Source organism: Aythya ferina (assembly GCF_964211825.1).
Source record: "Aythya ferina genome assembly, chromosome: 2".
Classification (NCBI taxonomy): Eukaryota; Metazoa; Chordata; class Aves; order Anseriformes; family Anatidae; genus Aythya; species Aythya ferina.
The window spans coordinates 69584330-69597197 of record NC_140297.1 but is presented as its reverse complement, the minus strand read 5'-3'; the positions used below and the strand labels follow the sequence as shown (position 1 = coordinate 69597197).

Below are 12868 nucleotides of genomic sequence, written 5' to 3'. Positions count from 1 at the left end.
AGGTAGTAAAAACCAATCAATCATGAATGACTTTGTTTTAACTTACCACAGAATTTTTTTTTTCTTTTTTTTTTTTTCTTTTTTTTTGGGGGGGGGTAGTTTATTTAGCTTACTAGTGTAAAGCAAAAAAAGTGCTATACATATAAAAAGCAGGAATGTCTGAGGCAGGTGGCTGTGGGAGCTTACTCTCTCATTTAAACCCTTTCCCTCTTTCCCTATTGAAATGCAGCTTGGTATTCTGCAATTCAGGAAAAAATAAGCTTACTGAGTATCTGCTTTTTCATTCAATTTGTACATTCGCCTTTTTATTTTTCCTATCAGGGTCCAAACTGTCATCACACACACAAAAAAAAGTGGAAAATAATTACAGCTGTGTCAGATGTTTATAGTAGTGACAACTGAGGCTATATATTTATACAAACTGCTGATCTTTCAGAGGTAGCTATAGTGACTTGAAAAACCTGCAGACCCTCAGACCCTAATGTGAAATCACTTGTTCCAGTGGGAAAGAAAGAAAAAGAAAAAAGAAAAAAGAAAAAAGAAAAAAGAAAAAAGAAAAAAGAAAAAAGAAAAAGAATTCAGACATGCTTAAGAGGGCTAATTTCCTTCCTAACTGGAATTTGCTCATTTTTACCTTGAAGCAGTAGAGTTACTGAACAAAGCATTGTGCTCAGAGGCACAGACATATAAATCCAGTTGATGAACACTTTAATTATTGTCCAAGAGCTGTTTTATATGACAGTCCCATGGGAATTAACAATGCTGATGCAAACTTGGAGAACAAGAGAGAACACGTGCCTTGCAGGTTACTGACCCTGTTTTTTCTGCTATTTTCAATTCTTTGAAAGCCATTAATATCAGAAGTCATATTTGTGGTTGTGAACACCAACACCGGACAACTTGCAAACACAGGTATAAATATATCTCCTGCATATCACAGTTTAAAGTCTGTATATGGGACTAGATGTTAGCGTCCTAATGGAAAAACAGAGTTGTTTTCATAACCAAAGTAGTGCAGACCAAGTCACACCTTAATTACCTCCCACTGCACAGTTCCAACTCAGCCCACTCTTCTGCGCATGCCCCTCCTCTGGGCAGCCCCAATCATGCCCTTGCTGGGAGTAGACTTGACTTGTCTATGGGGCTTCCCAGCTTGCTCAGGTGGTTAAGAACTTCTCTGGGATGATGCTGACATTTAAACATATAGTAAGTCTCTACGACTCAGTCAGAAATCAACAGATGGCGTAAATAATCTTTGATGGCTCTGATGCTGTTAAGCCTTTGGATACTAACCAGACTGTAATCCCTCAGGATGTTCAGGCAATGCACATCCAACCTTCTCACAAAAATCTCCTGAACATGCTTCTTAGCTTCTCCATCAAAAATAAATAAATAAACAAATATATAAATAAAGTCCTTAAGAATCATTTTCTTGTATATCTGTGTGCTTTCAGATAACATCCAGGAATACAAAGCATTAATTTGGACTAGTGCATCACAGACTCTTCTTGAACACACTTTGCCACTCACCATCCGTCTTTCACCTTTGATTCCTCTCCACTGCTCAGCTCTTTTCATAATGTAGCTCAGCTCCTGACTGGAAATCTCTAAATCCAGTGGAACAAAGAATGCACCTTCTTCACCATGAATGCGTCGAAATAGATCCAACAGCCACCCTTCATTATGTAGCCTAAAGACAGAAATTACATACTTTTTTTTTACTTTTTTTTTTTTTTTCCTTAAGGAATAAGAAGCTTCTATCCCACAGGTTCTCCAACATACCCTCCCATCCCATCCTATACCATCCCTCCCATCCAAATCTCTGAACACTTTACAACACCTGAGTCAAATCACATAACTGTAAGCAGCAATTTCTTTTAATTATTACAAGATACTGACTTCCAAAGGAGTTCTTAATCTTCAGAAGTGTCCAATGTCTGTTCTCAGGTTTGGGCTGGGTAACTAGCCCCAGTGCTAACATGTAGTACCTCCACTTAGGCATGAATGGAAGTCCTGTTGTGCCAGAGTTTAATAATGGGCAAACCACATCATATGGAGAAGGAACTACTCATGATTTTTTTCAACGCCAAACCTGAAGTCTGTGCAATCTAAACTTCTCTTGATGTTAGAAAAGTTCATTTGTTGGTTTTGTTTTTCTATGACATTTCTGTGCTGTGGTAGGGAATTGAATAAGCACTACACAGTAAAATTCTCTACCACAAGAAAGGCTTGCTGTGTGGTATTTCTTAATGTAGGTGAAACCAAGAAATATTGTGAGGCTTTTGGGAAAGCCTAGTGTCACATTTTTAGCCTTAGATGAACTTTAAAACTTAAAAACACTTTTGTTAAATTCAAATGGAACCTCTTTCTCATTCAACTATTAATGCAAAACCAGGGTCTCAGAAAAAAAAAAAAAAATCTGAAAATATAGAATCTCAATCTTGGATACTGAACTGAGGTCTTTCCTTTTGTACCCTCTTCCAAGCTCATACTTTATTACAATTCAGTCATTGCTTGGTGCCAAGCTCAGCTTTTCCATCCTTCACAGTGACTGGCTGGGTAGTCATGAGAAGCATGACTACTAATAGGGATTGCTGTGTGGCTTTGCAACCAAAAATGCCCAGATTTCTGTGGTGCTGCACAGGTCTTTTCATTTATTGGCAGATGGAAACGAGCACAGGCACAGATTCTTTAACCCCCTGAACTCTTCTCCTTTTCATGTGCAGCAACACTAGAAGCAGTTTTGTGGCTGATCTTTATTCTTGGGTGTTGTGTTAGCATGTATTTGATAACCAATGGGTAGATGGAGGGAAGCAGACCGATCAACCAAATCAGAATAAAGTTCACATTTACACTAGCTCTACATCTCACCTTACAGTGCACACAGGAATTGCAGCAAAGCACACTCAATAAATTGTTTAGTACAATTTTGCACCAAACTGAGATTTAGTATGGAACAGAAATAAGGAGAGGCACCAAAAGGCAGTTTTTCAACTTGATCTCAGAAGGAGCTTTAGCTTTAACTTGAAAAGGGAATATGTACCTTAGGGTCAAGCCCTACATCCAGGAATTTCTGTGATTGAGTAGCTATTCCAATACTGAAATCTGGCAGCTGGCCTCACCATCAGATTAGGGGTTTATATCCCCTGCTTTGCTGCAAAGAGTTTCTATGTACATCTTTTTCATACCCTCCCTTTTTGAAACATTCATTTTTGAAGCTGTAGCCATAAATTTGCTGTAGTTTCCTAGATGTCAGTTTGGGATTCTTTTATCAAAACAAGAGAGTGGCAGAAAACAATGTAATTGAGATATAGCTAACGCTGGGAATATAAACTGGGTATCAGGAAATAATAGAAGAAAATCCAAAGCATGGAATGCAAATCAGTGCTGAGGTAGGGAAGAGTACTAAAGCATCTTAAAACACATTGTGGAATAGAAGGGTTTTTTTAAAACATTATTAATACCTTTCACGGCATAATTTTGCATATTTCACAGCCTCTTCAAATAAAAGTTTTTCTCTTACTGTATGTATCTACATTAGATGTTTATTTTACAACAGACACATTTTTGCAAACATTCACTCATACTTTAGTAATATCTTGATTTTAGTTGAAAAACTTCTAATCAAGCTTGTGGGCTTTCTGGTCTCCTACTCATCTCAAAACAATGACATTTTATGCTGTTTGTCTTTGAAATTCCAGGTCAGCGATTTCAATAACTTGCCACTTATCTTGCTAAACAAGAACAAGACCTTGCCATTTATTTAAGCTCACTTAATGTAACATTCTTATTTTAAATGAAGCAAAATTTAATGCAGTTAAATTACTGTCTATTTGCTGCCATAAGCATTTTCTATATGAAGATTTTAAGCACATGGTTATAAACAATATAATTAACTTTGAATTAATTAGGAATCATGAAGCCTGTCTTCCAGCATTGTTCTTTTTGCCCAGATATACTCAGCCTGCTTCTGTTACCTGCTTTCTGTTACCTGTATTTCTTTTCTTTGGCAGGAAAACTAACAAAACACTTCTTGCATCTTAACATGGCTTCTATAAATATAATAAGAATAATTTCTATTGCTAATGCAATAAAGAGCAAATCAAAACTCAGATGCTATGTCCTGGAGATATGAGATGCAGTCAAATATCTACAACTTCATTTATTTGTCACAAAGAAGACCAAAAAACATTGAAATGGCTTTCTATACAAAATCAGATCAAAAAATGGACTTCTCAAAAATTTACACAAACCAAAAACTGAATGGTAGAATGCTTATAACAATACATCATGTCTTTATTTGAGACTTTCTCACGTTTTTTTGAAAACAACTGTAAAAAAAAAAAAAACTGTAAAAAAATCATTTTGCTTTTAATATTGAAAAATGTAGAATTTTGAAGCTTGTCAAAAAAAAAAAAAAAAAAAAGAAAAGAAAAGAAAAAAGAAAAAATCAATACCAAGAAATTTAGACATAAACCCTTTCCAGTAGACACTTTTAGTTGAGCTGGCTCTGGATTTTCTCACAGTGCAGGAAACATTTCACCAACAAATTCCTGACTGTTTCTACTGTCTAGTGGAATTAAAATGAAGGAATTGTAACCAGAGCCACTACATTTTTACAAAAAGTAATGAGAATATCTCTCCATGCTACAGGTACTACAGAGTCCCAAGTCACCCAAGGGGAGACAGGTATGTTGTTTTATAAAGATGCAAAAAGATGCCTACTGCTGGCACAAGGCTTTCCAGCTGTTAGAAACAGGTATTTCCCCTACGTTCTTTGGTGTTCTGGTGGGTTGACTGTTCTTCTCATATTTTTTTTGACAGTGAAAAAATTTTATACTTTTACATATTTTATAAATATTACATTATTTTTATATTTTTAATACTTTTTATATTTTTTATACTGAACAATTCGGCTAAATGGCAAATAGGTGAGTAATTCCAAACAATGGCACCCAAGGGACAAAGTCTTTCCTGTGGACCAATGTCTTAGGACACAAAAGACATCACTCAACACTTAGAAGAAGAATACTTCTGGGATATAACAGATGAGGACTATTCACACAAACGGATGTCTTGTTTACAATACTTTTATCTTAGAAACAAATGCCATTATATCAATATTAAGGGAACGCAGTTAAAGTTATGAATTGCAGAGATGTTTTCCCTAAAGATACTTGAAAATGTTTTAATGCTATCATTAGTGGACTATGTGTTGCTTAAGTATGCTAGGTACAAGGTTCCCATTTTGCTGGGGTATGGACTGATGAGGAAAAGAAAGTTTATCCAATCTCAGAAGCTCACAGTATAACTTCACCCTTCACAGACTCCAGTATTCAAAATGTTTCTTTTTGTTATCAGGCAAAGAACTTCAAAGACCTTATGCACAGTAACAGATTTTGTTATCTTCCCTTTGTTTTTGTATTTTGCTATGAATCATTTTTAAAATGTGTTGTACTAAGACAACATTTTTTCCCCCAGTAACATTCTTCCCCCACCCCTTTATTGGAAAACATTATGGGAAAATTGATCCAGAAGGAAAGAAACCTTTGATGATCTTGCACCTGTTCCCCAGACAATGAAGATGTTGGTAATATTCTCATAAAAACCTGCCTTACAAATGTTTTAATTTAAATTAATTTTCCTGAGTAATAAACGACAGCAGCTAAAACTTATGAAGCTATTCAAAACTATTAAGTCAATGATTAAGAAGGCATTAACATCTCAGAAACTAATTAACTAGACTACCAGTACATTGGAGTTGTGTACAGCTTCCAGGAATGCAGGAACTCTGAAATGCTATGCAGAAATATAGATTGCCATTTATCTTTTTCTGCCTGCTGCAATGGAGTTTGTGCAAAGGAGATTGAGAGATGATTCTGTCAGATGGAGGGAGTATGCTGAGCTTTACTATTCTTATACCTGCCTAGACCCTGCCTTTGCATACAGTTTTTTATTGGTGCTTATTCAGTGTTCATTGCTGAAGGGAATCAAATGCCAGTACAACATTCATACTGCATTATGGATGAATTGTTCAGAAAAAAAATAAAAGAAAAAAGAAAAAAAGAAAAAAAACTTTTTTAGGCAATAGATAACCGAGATAAATTTAGATAACCAATCTCATTTGTTTCCAGTGTCCCACGCCTGTCCCTATTGCCTGTACAGTTAATGGTGCCAGCTAGATGGGTGGAAAGTCAGATGGTCAAACTTCATGATGAACTAAAGACTAGCAATACTGATAATATGAAGAAGTCATGAAAAAAATGAGTTGGAATAAGTCACATCTATGCCAGGAGTTGGACTTGATGATCCTTGTGGGTTCCTTCCAACTCAGGATATTCTATGATTCTACATCGTGAACTGTATTTAAGCCTCAGTCACATCAAGCCAAAAATCTTGTCATCTAAAAAACCCTACTTGGAAGTCTAAAGATAAGGTCTTCCAAGGTACCTAAATGCAAGTATACATACTTTAAAGTTTAAACTGTGAAAATAGACACCACTGTTGGAAGCCAATGGAGCAGAGGCTCATAGACATAATGAAAACTCATGGTATCAATTACATTCCTTTTGTGGAATGGCTGCCTCTTTGACTCACTGGGGCCACAGGAGCCATCACCTCCCTGATTGTCTGCAATTTTGGGTTTTGGTAATGTGTCATTGAAACTTCTTTTCCGATATCACTGTATTTTATCTTACAAGAGAAGGAGCTTGTGCCTAAATTCCTAAGCGAATAATGAAACTAAGAGACATACCTTAGAAAGTAAAGGTACAACACTGCCGAGGAGATGATGAACAGGACTGTGTAAAGCATCACAGTGATTAGAGCACCGAGAACCCCCGACTCTTCTGTTCTTAGAAAGACCCAGTAGAGCTTTGCAGCATCAGCAATGGGTTTCTCTACACTGTTCACAAGTCGCTGCCATGGGGGAAAAAAGATTGACATAAGCAAACACCAAACTTAATTAGCCTATATACCTACAGACATAAAAGAACCTGAATTTCTTCATAAGAAGTGCTAACTGTAATCTGTGGTTCACCCATCTTGTGTCTGTGACACAAAGTTTGAAATTAACCACAAGATGTTTAACTTACATAGATGACTTTGTGGCTCATGAAACAAAACTCAAGGTCACAGTAATAGCACTTAATGAGGGTTTCATTAACATAGTTGAGAAACAGTGGAAGGAGAGGAAGGCTGAAATTTGCTTTATTTCAATGACCAGTGGAATAATATTAAATGATTTATGCTGCTGTTGTTGGGAGTGCTGAGTGAGCAGAAAAAACTTGTGCCAGTGCACAATTCCAAACTGACCAGTCTCAAGGTGTCCTTGTTACAAGAAGAATACTGGTTCCTATCAGACTCATCAAGATACCCATTCATCATTCTGAACATGTACACTTTGGATGGCATATATGCTCCAGCTCTCAATTTCAAAACAAGTCAGTGTTTGGTGCTACCATTGGAAAGCAAAACCAACCATAATGTTATCTGAAAAGCTCAGTGGAAGTACTACCCTGTCTGCATGTGTTGCTAGCTAATACCTAGTATAGCTTTTCTACTAGCCTTGCAAACAACATCATCAGTCAAAGAAGGTAGATTCACCAAGCATCACTGAGACCCAATGAGGTAAGAAAAAATGGAGAAAGCAACTGCAAGGAGATCAACAGAGCATACCAGCAGAGTTTTAAGTGTTGCCCAAAGAGGCTGACCTTCTTTAAGTGCAAAAGAGACAAGTTCCCCCTTATAAAGCAGTATTTCAATTTATATACATGCATTACCATGTCTGCCTGGAATGTATTGTCATAAAATGAGATATTGCCATCAGACCCCACTCTTAGCATCCAGTCAGTCCCATGTGAGAAGCCACAAAGAACAGCCTGTAACTCTGAAGAACCACCAAGCATAAACATTATTTTATGGTGCAACCATCTTACTCAATTTCATTCTTTCCTGAGAAGAAATAGAGACACAGTGAAACCAGTACTACTAAAGAGATCTGACTATACTCCCACTGCTGTGGTGGAGTTAAAGATACCTTTTAATTGTACAAAGTAGCAGCTGTAAGTTGCATCATTAATAGATTCTACTAAGATACATAACCATTATATATCCTACTTAACTATGCAATTAATACTTTTTGTTCAATTGCTCTGTAACAAAATAAACATAAATAACTGTTTTCCTTCTACTGAGGATAAAATAAATATCCAACATAATAAATCTCAGTAAGGAATTAATATTCATAGAATAAAAATTGTAATCTAATTGGGAATAATGTACTTTGTGTATTTTAACATGGATTCACAGAGAGTCCTGAAGGTTTTGCAGCACTCTATGTTTCAATATACTTCCAGTAAAATGCGGGAACAGGTTTTCCAAAAATCTATGTGATTTCCTCCCCCCTTGTTTTTTTCCATATCTAGTTCTTAAGAACTAGCTACTGTATTGACATATTATTGCCCTCTGCTGGATCGATTTAGAAGAATTCAACTACTTGAATCAGAGGTCTACTTCTCAGAAAATTCTTCCATTCACTTTTTTATTTTTTTATTTTTTTATTTTTAAGTGACACAGTGAGAGCAGTATTCAAGCTGAATCCTATTAACATGTTCTGCAAGGACATGTGAAACTGCACCACCAAAAAATCCATTATTTATCTTTCAGAGAGGGAGTTGGTGACCTTTGAGCTTCAGGAAACCTGCATCTTCTGGAACAACTTGCCTGGACTAATCCTTAGCAGAGTCAAAACTTTCTCCCTGTTTTTGGCTAACTTTGTGGTGACATGCATAGCAAAGGAATGACATTTACAAGTCCTGTGATGAGCTGTACAAGGGATAAAATTCTTGACTATACTTTTGTTCTCTCTCCACCCTTTGCAACAATGCCAGGTTTCTATAATTTAAATTACAGGTTCTGGGAGACCAGCAATGACATATAGAGACTAGTCACTAATTTAGATCTGTCAATATATTTAAAAAAAAAAAAAAAAAAAAAAAAAACTCTTTTTTTTATCTCCATGTTTTACTTGCTCTTGTTGCATAAAAAGTTGGCTGCCTCCATCCTTTTCTTACCAAGCAGACTGTCTACCAAAGAAAACCCTCTGCAGAGCGCTCATGTTCTGAGATCCCTCCAAAGAAGCAAAATTCTGAATGGCAAATAAGAATACATTTCTTTCTTATCCAAGCAGTTCTTTCTGGCAAGAGAAAAAAATAGCATGAGGAAGTGTACATGTATCTCTCTATCATTTTCTTTCTAACTATGCAATTGTGACAGTCCTTCTGTGGTCTTCAAAGACACAATCCAAGAAAGGTGTCTTAATTTTAAATTATTTAAATAGCATTCATCAATACCTGTCTTCTGTACTTGTCACATCACACAGTGATGGTCATGTGAGCACTTCACAGTCTCTAATGTTTTTTAGGATGACAAACATCCATGTTGCTAAAGAGGTGCTACTGTGCATTTTACAAGCTGTACAAAGTGACTGGTCCCAGGAAAACTCTGGCAGAACTCAAACTGAATTCAACACAGTCATAGGCAAGTTTCTTACCCCTTGAATGATCCTTCTGCAAAGCAAGCCTGGATTCACAAATTTCACACAGTATCTCACATTAAGAGCTGAAATCCCGCAAGCATTCAAATACTAACTAGTCTTCCCTTAATAATAATAATAATAATAATAAAATAGTAAACAGCAAAACCTTTGTCCCTAGGGCTCTCTGTCATCTTTCATCAGTATTAAATCCATCTAGGATTGTAAAATATATTCTAGCACTAAAATAACTCATATTACTATGGCATAATATTCAAAAAGGCTTGATCTGAAATAGATGGGCAAGTAAATCTGAAATAGCTGCTGAAAGAATGCCAGGAGAAAAAAATCATAAATGGGATACCAAAAACACATGTAAGAGACAGTTTCATTTTGGAAAGGATGCACATACTATATAGTGTAATATTTGAACAAAGGAGTTTCTACCAATGATAGTCTCAGTGGGTAAAATTGCCAAATTTTCAGTATAAAATACAGAGAGGGGTGTGCACTGTAATCAAAACTTACCTTATTCATATCTCACATTTCCCTCTGAACAAGCAAACAAGCCCTATTTGAAATTGGTAACAAAGCCATACTGACTCAAACCAAGGACATTTTAGTGAAGTCAAAAGCAACAATTTTCTCAGTGCAGTTGTGGTAAAGGCAAAGTAGACCACACTCAGACCTTTCCTCCAGATTTTTTAATACACCAATGGGGTGTGTGTGTGTAAAAATTTAGTTATTTTTAGCCTAGATATTGGGAAAATACCCATTTTCTTCCTCAGAAAGAAAAAAAAAAAATCTTCATCTGAGTAATTACAATTAAAACTCAATTCTGTGCATGGCTTGCACCATGAAATTAAAAACAAGTAAGCAAGCAAGCATGCAAACAAACAAAAAGCCAGGCTGTCCAAGTGAAAACTACAGTGTGTTATCACATGCTAAAAATAAGGCATTACCTCCCAAGCAAGCCACAATTAAACTTGAACAGGTGAATTTTAATTTTGAAAAACATCACAATGGGAAACATTATGTAAGCAATGGACAATCACATTTTAACAGGACTTAAAAGGAGAGCTCAGGTTAGTGAATGAGGAATCAAGAGACATGAGAAGACCTGTTCCATGACAACGACTGTAGATTACCCTTTCATTTGTAGTAAACAGCAGAAGTAGATGTCTTTGAAAGCGGGCAGGGGAAGGACAGTATCACACCTTCACAAAAATTTGTAGCGCCCTGTGCCCATCAAAAGGACCCTATGTCAGCTGCACAATGAGATCTGGATCTGAAAGGCATGTTCCGGGAGACTGGCCACTGTATGTGACAGAAGTCCCCTTGCCACCAACGTACAGATGTGCTACACAGACCATATGTAGGCACAGGTAGAGCTGAGGGCTTTGAACATATGACTTCAGGTGCGATGGGGGTGTTTCCATAAAGAAGTTCATCTTCCTATCTTACAAGTCTCTCTAGGTGTTCCACAAAATAGTGTTAACTACCTTGCATGTCAAATAAGTGCACAATACCCTCTCCTTTTGCTTTGCTTTTGCTCTTTTTTCATTTTGTCTGTTTCAGTGCTCAGAAATATCTCCTATGCTAATGCTAATGCTAATAATCAGGACCGCTCATTAACCCATCTCTGCTAACATCCAAAAGTGCAGTAATCCTCTTCAAAACAGATGCAATCATTCCACTGGTGTATTCATTTTCTTATATCCATATATGACTTGTGTAATGCTCTTAATTTTATGCAGAAACATGGTGACTCCATTAGATGGGAATTTTGTTTAAAAAAAAGTAAATAATAACATTATTATTTAATTTCTTTTTAACTTTCATGTTCCATTGCCAGGGGTGGAATTTCTTATCTTCCACTGATTCACTGAATAAAACAAACTTCTACGTCAAGGACTCATGTCCAAGTTATTTTAAGTGACTTACCCCCAGGAACGAATCCACTACTAACACTGCCAAGGGGTCCAGCACTGTCCAGAGTCCCAGAGCTATGATAAACTTTGACAAGAAGGAAGGGAATGAACCAAACAGCTGCTGACAGCCCCATTTGATCAGGACCATAAGAAGTAGCCCAGCGTTCAAGGTTAGGGGTCCCACCACAACCACGACCAACTCTTCACTGGTCTGCAGCAAGGAGTTCTGGTAGCACAGTTCAACAGTGTGAGGGAAAAACTGGAATCTGTAAATTAGCACAAGGAGAGAGTTTGTCTGTGCTCTTGGATAAACCATTAAAAAACACACACAGCACATGGCATTGTAAATCACAAGCGTATGAAGCTACTCAAAGACACAAAGCCTTCTCCTCCTGCCTCCTCATCCTTTGATCTCATCTCTCAGTTCACTCAATACAATTCTAGATCCTTGGGACTCACCAGGCTGGATTATATGAGTGTATTGGGTTTACATGGCAACATTTTGGTAGCAGGGGCCTGCAAGGGTGGCCTCTGTGAGAAGAATCCAGAAGCTACTCCATACAGGCCAAAGAGACCTGCTGTTGGCCAGAGCCAAGCCAATAGTTGATGTTTTTAGTGCCTCTGTGAGAGCAGATTTAAAGAAAGGGGGAAAAAAACTGCTGTGCCACAGCAGCTGGGAGAATGAGGAGAGAGAACCAGCCCTGCAGACCCCAAGGTGAGTGCAGCAGGAGGGCAGAAGGTGCTTCAGGCACTGCAGCCTGTGGAGAGGCTGGTGGAGCAGGCTGTCCCCCTGCAGCCCATGGGTCCCACATGGAGCAGATCTCCATGCTGCAGCCCGTGGAGGAGCCCACACAGTAGTAGGTGATCTGGTGGAAGTTGCTGCCCATGGAGGACGCATGTTGGAGCAGCTTGCTCTTGACGAATGGACCCCATGGTATGGACCCATGTTGGAGCAGTTTTTGAAGAGCTGCTGCCTGTGGGCAGCTCCCACAGGCTCAGTTCGGGAAGGATGGCATCCAGTGGGAGGGACCCCACTGGGAGCAGGGGCAGAAAGTGACCATGAAGGGGCGGCAGAGACAGAGTTAGGAGCTGACTGCAGCCCCCATTCCCCATTCCCTTGTGCCTTTCAGGGGAAGTATATAGAAGAGGATGGATGGTGGGAAGGTTTTTGGTTGGTTGGTTTTGGTTTTAGTTGCTCACTGCTCTAGCTTGTTAGTAATAAGTAATAAATTATATAAATCTCCCTATGCTGGGTTATGGTAAATGGGGCTGCGTCAGGCTGGCGGGCGGTCACCAGTGGGGTCCCTCAAGGCTCCATTTTAGGGCCGGTACTTTTCAATATTTTTATAAACGATCTGGATGTAGGAATAGAAGGTATTTTGAGCAAGTTTGCTGATGACAC

The 12868-nt window shown here is 37.9% G+C and overlaps 1 long non-coding RNA gene across 1 annotated transcript; it reads right to left on the bottom strand.

Annotated features, from left to right (window-relative positions):
• Positions 1–1553: 1553 nt before the first annotated feature.
• LOC311430823 lies at positions 1554–11659 on the bottom strand. The gene is made up of 3 exons (XR_014689045.1): positions 11480–11659; positions 6755–6918; positions 1554–1690 (listed from the first exon to the last, which is right to left on the bottom strand). It is a non-coding gene; the product is annotated as an uncharacterized lncRNA (long non-coding RNA).
• Between the last annotated feature and the right edge of the window lie 1209 nt (positions 11660–12868).